Source organism: Onychostruthus taczanowskii, unplaced genomic scaffold (genome assembly GCF_017590055.1).
Source record: "Onychostruthus taczanowskii isolate IOZ18803 unplaced genomic scaffold, ASM1759005v1 scaffold49, whole genome shotgun sequence".
Lineage (NCBI taxonomy): Eukaryota > Metazoa > Chordata > Aves > Passeriformes > Passeridae > Onychostruthus > Onychostruthus taczanowskii.
Genome location: NW_024502458.1, coordinates 2,195,919 through 2,208,088, shown reverse-complemented (window position 1 = coordinate 2,208,088; position 12,170 = coordinate 2,195,919). Strand labels below are relative to the sequence as shown.

At 41.2% G+C, this 12,170-nt stretch overlaps 1 protein-coding gene across 1 annotated transcript in view; it reads right to left on the bottom strand.

The window, feature by feature from the left end:
- The window catches only part of PTPN5 (protein tyrosine phosphatase non-receptor type 5), a 75,468-nt gene that overhangs the window by 32,046 nt on the left and 31,252 nt on the right, over window positions 1-12,170 (bottom strand). The window lies entirely within an intron of this gene.

Sequence of the window (12,170 nt, the reverse complement as noted above, 5' to 3'; positions counted from 1 at the left end):
GTGCAGCTTTATTCACCTGCCTTCATCAGAAGAAAGTGAGTGTGGGTGGATAAATTATTTTCCCTTTCTTTCTGGAGGTGCAGATTCTGGGCTTCGTTGTTAACAAATTCTCATTTACATTGCTGCACTTTTTCATTTTTACTTTTTAAAAAAAAGCTACCTATGCTATTGCCTAGCTACACGCTTCCCAGCTATGTGATGGCAGAGAACCCATTTTGCCCCTTCCTATATCTCAGTTTCTCTATTTATTTTATTTGTCTGCTTTGTATAATCCGATTATAGATTTCTGAGGTAGAGACCGTTTCATCTTATGTGTCTGAATAGTGCTCAGGGACTCTGGGTTTTGGCTGAGTATCCTAAGGCACTAATAAAATAGACTTTATTCCAATAACCCACTTCTTGGATGAATTCATACTCAAGAGCTATTTAATAATGTTGCAATGCTGTTCTGTTCAGGGGAAATAACCACTGGTGTGGCTATTCCCTCAGTAACAGTATTTTGAATAGCGTCTGTGTAGATATAAATTCATTTACAAGTAAGGAGTGAAAGATCAGAATCATTAGGTGTAAGTACTACTGATTTGTGTTTTTGGACATGAGGAATGCCCCAAGGCTGGCCTGTGTACAACACTGTAGCCTAAACCAGCCTCCTGTGTCCCAGGCAAAGGCCTCACCATTGGCCCTTGCATGGTTTGTAGAGGTCAGGTTTCTAGAAAACTTTCCTCTCAGCAACCATTTCTCTAAATGTCCCACACTTGTAACTCTAAGTCAGATAAGCACCCATTAACTAGCCATAGCTCTAATCATAAAAAGAAATATATCTTTGTATCAGCTGAGGTCTATCCATAGTAAGAATTAATCTTTTAATGCTGTTTTTTTTTTGTTTTTTTTTTTTTTTTTTTTTTTTATGCTAGACATCACAGGAAGTCTATCGCTCAGTCCTTAAAGTTGAAAAGTTTCAAGCTTCTAAACTACTTAATGTCTTACTAGATTCAAACAAAAATTGAGAGGAAAAAACTTGTTAATGATTGCCAATTTTTCCTGCTATTTTTTGTGGGATGTTTATGTCCTGTGTTTTAGAACCAGAATTTGAAATTTAGCAGGGACAGAATCTTTGTGTCAGAAACTATTTTTGTTACCTTTGCAGAGAAACATGCACCTGTGGCTGAGATCTAAAGTTTCAAAAATATCTACTTTCTTATAGTTTATTGTTGTTTGCTCCTCAAGTCTCTAACCTTCCATTTTCACTAAACATAGTTTACATTCTACTTTTCCTTTATCTGCATTAAATAATGCACCTCTGTCCCCAAGAATGATTAATGAATATATTTACTGTTTTTCAGGTTCCGATGATTTCCTGTCTTGCACACTCCTTCCCAAATCTCAAGATAAAATATACACAGTGCAAAACTAAAACAACATTGGGAAGACAACCAGACCAAGGAATGCAAGGAGCCAAGGAATGCAGAGTTCATGTCAGCTTTCAGCTGGTTTTTATAAGTCATAATATTTCGTATTTCAGAACTTTTTTTTTAAACTGACTAAAGGTGCTGCCTTATGTAGCATGTAAACAGCATTTCTTTGTTTCATGCTTGTAACAGCCTGAGATTTTACAAGGCCATTTCTGGTTGGAAACAAACCCCTGACTATAATACAACGACATGAAGGCCACTTAACTGCATCTTTTAGAACAAACATGTCAAAGTTAGGGCACTCTGTAACCATGGGGATCTGTGTCTCTCCACAGCCTAGAAGTCCAACTCCTGGAATTCCAGTGTTGTCTAGTAACACCTGTACAACTGTGGGGGTCACATTTTCCTTCTTGCAACCGCACTATATGAAGGACAATAGACCACTCTTACTTTCAATTATTTTCACTGCATAAGGTAGAGGGAGACCTAGCTTGTGGACCTGGCTGCCCAGGACTCCAGCTCTGCAGAACTGACACTTTTATCAAGAGGTATTTTCACTAGCACAACAGAAGGCAAAAGGTGTAAGAAGTAAAATAAGGGAGAACTGGTTGAATCCATACATATAAATAAAGAGATACAGGCCTTAAATATACAAAGAGAAGATCTAGTATTAAGTCCACTCAAAAATTTTCTTCTACAAATCCCAAAAGATTAGGTTCTAACAAATATAATGATGCCCACCTCAGGTTCTGCATTTATTTAACTATGCCAGCTTTAAACAATACTTTAATTAGCACTCACACATCATCTTGCAATCCTATACTCCTGTATTATTTGCCCTAATGGGCCCAGGATTCTTTCAGTTGCAGATGACATAATGAGTGAAACACCAGTGAAGCTTTCTTGTGTCAAGGTGATGTGAAGGTCTTGAGAGAGCTGGCAAGGATCACTGCCTGCAGGAATGAACAGAGCCTCTCCCCTGCTCGTGATCTGAATGACAGCATCCATGTGATAGCTTCCTTATTTCCTGCATCACAGAGAGGGGGATTCAAGTTCCATGAGTACTTCTGCTTTGGCACAAGACTACACTTGCTAGGGGAAAAAAAAGCCTTTGGCAGAAGAATTAAAAGGTCTCTGACATCTGTAGCAGCCATATGGCTTGTGAAAACAAGCTGAAATTTCAAAACAGCACCATAAACTTAAACTCATCCTTGCCATTCAGGGAAAAGCACTTTCTGGATTGTGCCAGGGATCCATTCATCCTGCATTCTTTCCTTAAACAGTGCCACCAAAACAAGCTGCCAAAAATACAAGGCACAGCACTACATATTATCATATTATGGAATAATTTATATAGGGAAACACCCTTCCTTCACTCAGGAGGTTAAAGCTGGCTACTGTAACTCTGGCAATGCTCATTTTAACCCCCCTGTATCTCTCTTTTTTTTTTCTGACTTCATATGTGGGTTCATAACAGGCAGAAGAATGAAAAACACCTATATAACTCTCAGAAAAACAAGTGCTTAGAATACTAGTCTTAGCTGAAGTACTAAAAGGCACTGTAGCAATAACAAGCAAGTCAACAAAGCCTTACAGTAACAAACATGCCACGATCCCATCAAATCCTGCTGTGGGTGAAGCATTAGCAGCTCTGTAACTCGACTGAATCATACTTAAAGCCTTTAGAGAAAAACAAAACAAAAAACAACGCCTCAGAACCTCACATCCTGGCTGTATTTCCTAATGAAGTTAACATTTTAAAAGGAACTTGTACACGCGTGCTAATGCTCAAGGAATTGGCACTGGTCCACTGGCAGACTTAATTTAACAATGGATTTTTGCGAGAAAGACTTATTCCTCAGCAAAACTGTTTTTATAACAAAAAGAAATTCACCCCAGCAATGAAGAGACAGTACTCATACAGTTATTAGATATTTATGTACATCCATCACACTGCCTCTGTGGAATGATGCTTCTGGATTGGATAGTACTGCCTCTTCACTGGGAAATACAAGTTTTGTTAATGGTGGATTGTGGGTTTTACCTTCCAAGACACAGAAGACAGGAGAGCAAAAGATGCCTCACCTGTTCTGCCAAGTCTCAAGCTGCAGCAGCCAACACACCACAGCAGCTGGGCTGCATTGCCATAATTGTTTTAGGTGTATTGAGGTACATTTCCCTCTGAACCTGTCCACATCTTCATGACGGCCACATGTGGTGAGAATTTGTAGGAATGGACCACAGAGTGGAAGCATAACAAAGTATGAGGTATGCCAGCAATATCTCACACCCATCAGGATTACCAGCATTTCAGACCAGAGTCACAAGGCTGTTTATGGTTTCTGCATCTTCAGATGTCCAAATGCAACTGCCTAATGAAATCTCTGCCTCTAATTTCCATCTGACTGCTAGGGAAAACTGCTGTTGATGAAAGAATAGCAGATGAAAGTACACTACTGAGATAGTAGTCAGTCCACTGCTGAAAAGAGTTTTAACATGCACCTCAACTGCACACACAGGACACAGCCCTTGGCATCGTAGCTCACAGATCTGATCAAGACCTTGTTAAATACACACATCATAAGACATCCTGATTGCAGACAAGTCCAAGCGCTGGAAAGACAAAGACACATCAAACCTGAATGAACTACCTCAGCGTGCACATGAACAAGAGGCAGCTCGTGCTGGAAGGTAAAAACCTGTCTGTCCAAAGAACGGAGCTTTAGGAGATTGTTTTCTTAGCCAATAACTATCTCTTTTTTGGTTGCCACTGCAACATAATAAAAATGGAAATTGAATAATTAGCTTCCTTTTGCACTGCAGTGGTATGGGAAGAAGTGGGTAAGGGGAAGGGGACCTCTCATACTTGCATGGCAAAAACAACTTGTGTACTTACATTTTTCACTCTGCAGGAAACCAACCAGTGGGTCACTATTTTTTAACTCTGAAACTTCCACTGAACTTCTTTATGAACAGCAATCTAATTTATTAAGCAGTAAACATGACAACATCACCACCAAAGAAAGTCTGCTTCTTCTTGATTCTGTCTGCACTCCTGACTCATCTGATAAGTTATGTTGAAAATTTACACTAAAGATCTAATAATCTGTGTTGAAAACTGGGGATGCTTCCTCTCCCATTATTCATTTTTTTTGACTTTTCTGACTATGACAACTGCTACTGTGCTTGAGTCCTGACCTGCTCTGTTTACAAGAGTTCAATACATTCATACTTTCCAAATGGCTGAGTAAAATGCTGCTCAGGAGGAGAACACCTAGGCCCCAAATGTATCCAGACTGAAAACCGCAAAAAACCCCCAAACCTCCCCAGATACACCCCACAGCTACCTACTACTGACTGACTGGAGGTAGAGGGGATTTACTACAATGCAATCACCTCAGTACCTCCAATTCCATTCTGGATAAACTCCAAGATTTAGCTGCCAAGAGCTTGTGGTTAGTAGATCTTGCATTTGTAATGCAAAACCACATTGAGAGCTACTTTAGAAAGTATAAGACAGCTTAATTCAAACACAACGAACAAGCCAGGCAGACCCATGGATCCTACTACATTTACCACTAAATAATGCAAGGCACCCATCCCGTGGTCCTTTGTAGGACTGCAGGCTTGTCTGTAACAGAACTCATGAAGAAATAAGCCTGACATACCATCAATTTAAGTAAGAGGTGCAAGAAACTGGAACTACCCTCTCTGACATATTATAGAGGAATGGAAGACTCTTCACCAAGACTGAGCCTACATAGCAGCAACACAGGTGTGTTACTTAATCTGAGAATTTCTCATGCTTTTAGTTTGCAGTAAAATATCTACCCTGGACTGTAGGAACAAGCTGAGCCAGGCTGCAGGTATTCATAGCTGTGTGGGGAACAGCTGAAATTTCTAACATTTAAGGATTCTATTTCGGAAAGCTGAGTATTTTTTGTTAAAAAGATCACACTGGAAATATTTGTATTTCATTCACTGATTCATGGGTTGATATGCCCATCAAGGGGAACTCAGCAGCTCAACAGCTCTCCATTGTCACTGTTTCAGGCTCTCTGAAGATTCAAGAAAACACTACCCCACAGCTTGCTTTTCTTGTGTATGTGTTTTGCAGAAATTCAGTGACAACAATGCACACCACAGCTTCAAAATTGAGCTTTTAGTAAGAATAACCACCAATATAAAATATCTACCTGTTGTTGATTCATCTATACAGAAAAATCTACTTCAGTCCTCCATTCTGAAAGACAAACACAGAATTAGTAATAAAATACCACAACTTTTTCATCATTACCAAACTGCTTAGATAGGCACTGCAATGGCCCCTCCATTATAATACCTCCTCCCCAGGTAGCATGGGGAAAGCCAGAAGCCTCCTTCTGAGGAAGGCAAGTGTTCTCTTTGGAGTTCTTTGACAGTGCAGAGGAAAAGGGGCGATATCAACTTGCCAGGAAAAGTACTGTACAGTTGAACTTTGCAAGCTCAGCTGGTGGAGTCTGGCTGCTGCTTTTATGCCGAACTCCAATTACCAAAAGGGAAAGACACATCAAGAGAAAAACAGAGGAACAGGGAAAGCTGTGCAGAAAATCTGAGAGCGAGTCAGGCAGATAACGGAGGTCGACATACCTCCAGCCCGATGCTTCTCCCCTTTCACTGGCAACATTCCTAACAAACTTGAGGAAGAAACTTTCCTCTCTACTTGAAATAAGTTCTGCTGAAAAGAATACACAGACACTTTGCCATCCTGGAAGGGGTGGGGGGAGCTTCACATCTCCATCCATAAAGACCTTTTCCTCATCCCTGAGGGAACAGCAACCTGATGCCAGAGTGTGCAAGGAGAATAGCTGCCTTTCTGCTCAGCAGCTCCCTGCTGAACTGCTGAGTCACACATTTTCTCTGCACCGAGTTCACACTGCTCCCACTCAGTCCACCTGCCACTTCATCTGGGATGGGTGGGAGGAGAGAAAGAGAGGTGAAGGCAAAGAAAATGTTCATGTGCACCCAGAACCATTATTATGGTACTGCGGGGTCACATATAAAAGCGAGCCTGCAAGCTGCTAGAGAGGGATGGAGAAGAGAAATATCAGAATGCAAGAAAAACTGCCTCCCCCTCTTCTCCAGCAAAAGGAGACTGGCCATCAAACAAGCTGCAAACCTCATTTGATTCCCAATCAGTCACCCATGTCACGTGCTTGCTGATATGTTCTGCGAATTTCAGGGTACGGACAAGGCTCTTTGCTGTGATTTAGAAAAGCTTTCAAGTTGCTGTGATTTTTTTCAACAGTCCAACAGCTACTGTGTCATAATTGTCTGGCTGCCACAGGGAAGTACCACAATCACGAGTGAAAGTATCATCTGGATAGATTCCAGCTCCTAAGGGCATCTTCAGCTGAGTTGCTGCAGTGGAAATGTCCACCAGCTCCAACTTTTATCACAAAATAAGACAAAGAGAAAATCCTAGACATTTTATTGCAGCTTCCATAAAACTCAAGAGTAACAGGAGCCAACATCTCCTACTACCTATTAAATTCTTGAACAGAAAAGGGCCTTTGCTAGCAATGGTGGGAAACAAGTTTATCATTATTACAGATGTTGGCTGTACACATGGAAATAAACATTTAATTACATTACCAAGGTAATAGTTTTTTTTTGTGATTAGAATTCTGGACAGTACATTTTATGTCATGAAAAAAGAAAATGCCCAGAAATTTCCTAATTTATTAAATCCATTTCTGAAAAAAACACTTCTGAAACTAACTTTCAGACTACAAGGACAACTGTGACTAATTTTCATACTAATGTTTAAGCCACTGTTACTGTTAGCAGAGAAACTGAGGGCTTGTTAGGAGCTAAATTAAGACTTTGTTTTATTAAACAGAATTAATGATTCTGAGTAAAGTAAGTAAGTCTGTTTTTCCCTGTGAGAAAGAATCTGTTCTTAGTTAATGTTCAGTCCTATTTTTAGTGATTCTAGTGCAAATCTCTGCAAATGTGCCTGCGCTCTACAGACCTGAAATGCAAAGACAAAATCCAGTCTCAGAGTATGAAGTGACATAGCATTAAAATGCCGTTGTATATCAATGCCCACCCCATTGCCCACCCCACAGAGTAGCTCAATAGTGTTACTCAATAGTCCATGAAAAAATTATAACTACAGAGGAAAATATGGGAAATAAAAAAAGCAAAACACACACATCTTCTCGAAGTCCCCTGCTTCCATACAGTCTTTTTTGTTACAAATAACCAAAACAATTTACAAAACACAATTTTAAAAGACAGGATGGTGGCCTATGAAGCCATCCCTGGAGGGGCAAGGATGCAGCCTGACACCAGAGATTGTGTTTTAATGAAGAGTGGGTCTGGGGGACTTCATTTGATCTGCCACCTGTTATAGCAGAAGTTCCATACTCTTGTCTCCTTATCACAAAAGTTTCATACCTTCTTGGTGTTTTCTCATGGGCAGCTCCTCAGAGCACTGACTCTTCCTCACAAAGCAGCCAACTGACTCCAGTTCCTTCTCTACCAGCCAACACACCCTTTTATAGCACTTCTTCTTATTGGTTACAGCTGTGGCCTGTTAAAGTCAGGCCTGCTCCTAATCTTTGATAATTGGCCCAGCTGCAACTCCTTAGGGGTGAGATTACTTTTTACACTATCTTTATTTTCTTATATTCTATCCCCCCACATCACCTTCCTTTCTGAAAGAAACCAGATGTTCCAGACAGCACTCCTCTCATACCCTACACACTGGTACTGACTGCTTTATAATATACCTAACCCACCTACTAAGAGAGAAGGTAATTTACCTGATCCTCTCACCAAGCCTCTAGTCCATAACAGCTCATGTGAAAGAGAGCTCCTAGGAAAAGGCAGCTCAGGATACCTCAGCTGACACCACTCTGAATTAGGTGTGAGCCTCATTCAGATGGGGACGGAAAAAAAAAAATCCTTGGGGTCTCTGCTCTGGAAAGACAGCAAAGAGGAATTGCTAGGAGCCACAAGAAGCAGTAAGATAAAGCAACCATATGGGAAGTATATGGGAGCTACTGTACCATCTGTAGGGTCTGACTGCCAGGGTCCTACACTCATTACATACTGCTATGTGTCTACTAATAATGGGCAAGTTGCCCTTAATTCCCAGTACAAGACTAGTTATGCCCTTGTCCACATCTAAATCATACTCCCAACTAGTCAAATACACAAGTTGTTTATTCTTAATAGCTCTCCTAATGCTCACAGGTCTTAACCACAAGATGTGTTGTTAGGCAGTGTCCTTTTTCCTTTTGCCCTGTGAAACATCAAGTTAAAGGATATGCCATTTCTCAAGACACCAGGGCCCTTAGAGTAGTGTTTGCTTCAACACAAAATATTAAATATGGTGTGAAATTAAAGCTCTTAAGTGAATGCAGACCCTCAGAGACACTGAATATTAACATGTAATTCACCCACACATAATTAGTAATCGCCAGCTTTCAATCAGGGCTCAATTCAAAGCTTCTTTTGTTTGATTTTGTCTTTTCTCCTTTCCTCTTAACCCTCTTCCAGAAGGTCCATCTGATTAGCACTGAATATTGGATACAATTTACATTTTTCTAAAATAAAGAATAGATTTCTTTGTTATGCTCTTTCCTTCACTGAACATTTTCAAGTACCCGGTGATAATTTTGGAGCTGCCTTGAGCTTTTGTAAACAGACTACAAGTTGACTTTCAGTGGAGTTGGTTGTCCCAAATTAATCCCAGGCTGCAAGCTCCCTTTAACACTGAAAATGGAAACCCACAAAGCAGCTCTGTAATTCCACAGTTAAAGAGATAAAGGCTTAGACTGCTCATGAATCAGCCTTGCACAGGCAGGGAGAACTGCCAGTGGTGCAGTGATGCAGAGAGAAATGTACAGGCTTGAAGTCTCTGAAACAGGACAACCAACTGTCCCCTTTCAAACCCTAATTATAATTTTTGTGCCTTTACACTTTAACTACAGGATATATTTAAACGTGCCTGAATGCATAATCAAAGAATAGCAATAATTTAAGAACCAGACATACATCCTCTTCAATAAAAGAGTGACTCTGACAATGAAAAGAAACAAGCATACTCTGGTATCACACACTTTTGAAAGTATTTGCTATTTATACCACTATAATCTGAATTGGTGTTGCCACACTGCTATTGTTAAAAAAAAAAAAAAGGGGTATTTCTTTTCTTAAATTAACAAATTCTAGAGTACTTCTACAGTCATTATGCTAATACCACTGTGTGTTTCTAATGTCTCCGCAGTGACTGGCCTGGTATTCTGTGGTACTAGATCTGCTTTCTGCTCTGGTGAATGAGAAGGTCTGCACCTTGAAGAACAGGGGTGGTTTGCTGGCTTCCTGCCAGGTTCAAATGGGAGTGTTTTGATGTCATTCATTTGGGGATAGCCTGCTTTACTAAGTGACTCAAACCTTATGCCCTGGAGCCTTCACAAAAAAGTCCTTTAGGAAAGCCACTATCACATTCATTTCAAAGACCTTCTCTTTCCTGAGCAAAGCAAATTACATCAAGACCAGTCTCAACAATCATCTTCAGCCACAAACCCAATACATGCCCCAAAGGTATTATGCCAAGTATAAGCATTTTGCTTTCTTCCATGCATTTAAAAAGGCTATGCTTTTTTACAGCACTGCTTGGCTGCCTCAGAAAGCAACAATATCACTCAGACCCTCTAATTAAGCTTTGAAAAAAATACTTGTAGAGATAAGGGTGTGGACATCCACAAGCAGGACCAATTGTGTCTCTCTATTAGAGCCCTATTTCCATTCAGGGCTACACCATTATGGGCCCTAATGGAAACTCAGCACAATTAAATATCATTGTTTACAGTTCAGTACTCTGCTGCCTCTGTAACTGCAGTCCCTTCATGTTACAGGCATGCTTAGATTACAAAAATGTCACAAGAGTAACAGTTTCAAGCTCTCCCTAGCTAACATAGGAGCACAAAAAGTGAACAAGGCAAGTAGAAAGTGGTAATAGTCCTGGGTCTAGTCTATCTGGGCTCCTATACTGTGCTCATCAACATGGATACACAGCCTTAAATAGTAAACGAAAAAGATGCAACAGCTTGCCTTCTCATCCTCTTCCCAGGGAGGAAACATGCACTGAGCAATGTTTTGTCTAGATAGATAAGCAGACATGCACAAGTTGTTACGGCTCTCTGTTGGAGAAGGTGACACGAAAAAAGCACATGCTGGTGATGAGCTTTGCAATTCTTCGGGGAGGATTTTGCGCCGCTTGTCTGCAATCGTGAGCTTCACTCTACAAAACATCCCAGAGAAACAAACCTCTCATGGGCTCACGCATCCCCAGGCTCCACTCCACCTCACATCACACAGCCTCATGCTGAGTTACTGTAGCAAGAGCTGACATTAATCAACAGGTCACCAAGCTGGCAAGCAAACACCATTTTGGGTCATGCATAAGTAGAGCATTTCTACTTCTGCCTCCAGACTGGGATCACAGATAACCTATGGATTTTCATTCAGTACTCCAGCAAATGCTACAGAAATGATGATGATCTCAGGTTGCATGGAAGCAGGTGGCAGGTATGCTGCATGTGTGGGAGGCACACCTGCCAAGGAAGCACACTTAAAACCTCCTGATGCTTCAGGTATAAAAGGCACCATAGTGTGTCCTGAGGATGAAAAAATAGGAATTTAGCTCCTCAACTATGCAATAGGGACTATTAAACACCATCGTTTTGTCAGGTCTTGATTGGAACACTTATTTTTTTTCAGAAGCTCCTGATTTCGTAACATTTATAATTCAGGTCACCACAAAGGCACCAAACGTATTCTTACGGACTCCTAGTTTTCCCACAGTTTTGTCTCCATGTTGAAACGTGCTGTGTATATTACATATTTCAGAATTTGAGTAGTCAATTGCTTCCCTTAGGATGCTCTTTCTGAAGTGTGGGTGACAGTATGTGTCAATGGGAAGCAAGATTTCATCCACAGAGCTGTATTTCTGCTATGCTATCCAGAACACTTCATCTGCATTAACAGCAGATGCCAAACGCCTCATACCAAGTCTCCTCCCACACTTGACTTCAATATGAAGAATAAAGTACTGAGTAATCTTGTAAATCTCATTCTTAGCTTCTAAAGACCAGTGCAGCACTTCCAAACCATCCCACCTTTGCCTTCCTCCACATTTTTTCAAGATTCTACTAAAAGATTTTTTTTTTGTTTGCACCTCTCACCTCCCAATGTCAATTACATATAACAAAACTGTTTGGTCCTTTCCTGAAGGGTTTGTGTAGAAGGTTTTGATAGCAGGGTGTGGGGGGGCTGCAAGGATGGCTTCTTTGAGAAGCTTCCCCATGTCTGACAGTTCTAATGCCAGCCAGCTGGCCAAGGCCAAGCACATCAGATGGGAGAAATGCTGCTGGGATAAATCTGTTTAAGGACAATAAAGTTATGGCACAGAAGTAAACATGGAATGGCTATGGAAGAACGGAGTGACACTATGTGAGAGGAACAGCCCTGCAGACAGCCGGGTCAGCGTGGGAGGGGCAGGAGGTGCCAGAGCTGGGATTCCCCTGCAGCCCACGGAGGAGCAGAGATCCACCTGCAGCCTCTGGAGGAGCCCATGGCAGAGCAGGTAGATGCCCAAGAGAAGGTTGTGATGCCATGGTAAACCCATGCTGGAGCAGGATCCTGGCAGGGGGACCTGCAGACCCAGGGAGAGAAGAGCCCATGCTGGAGCAGCCTGTTCCTGAG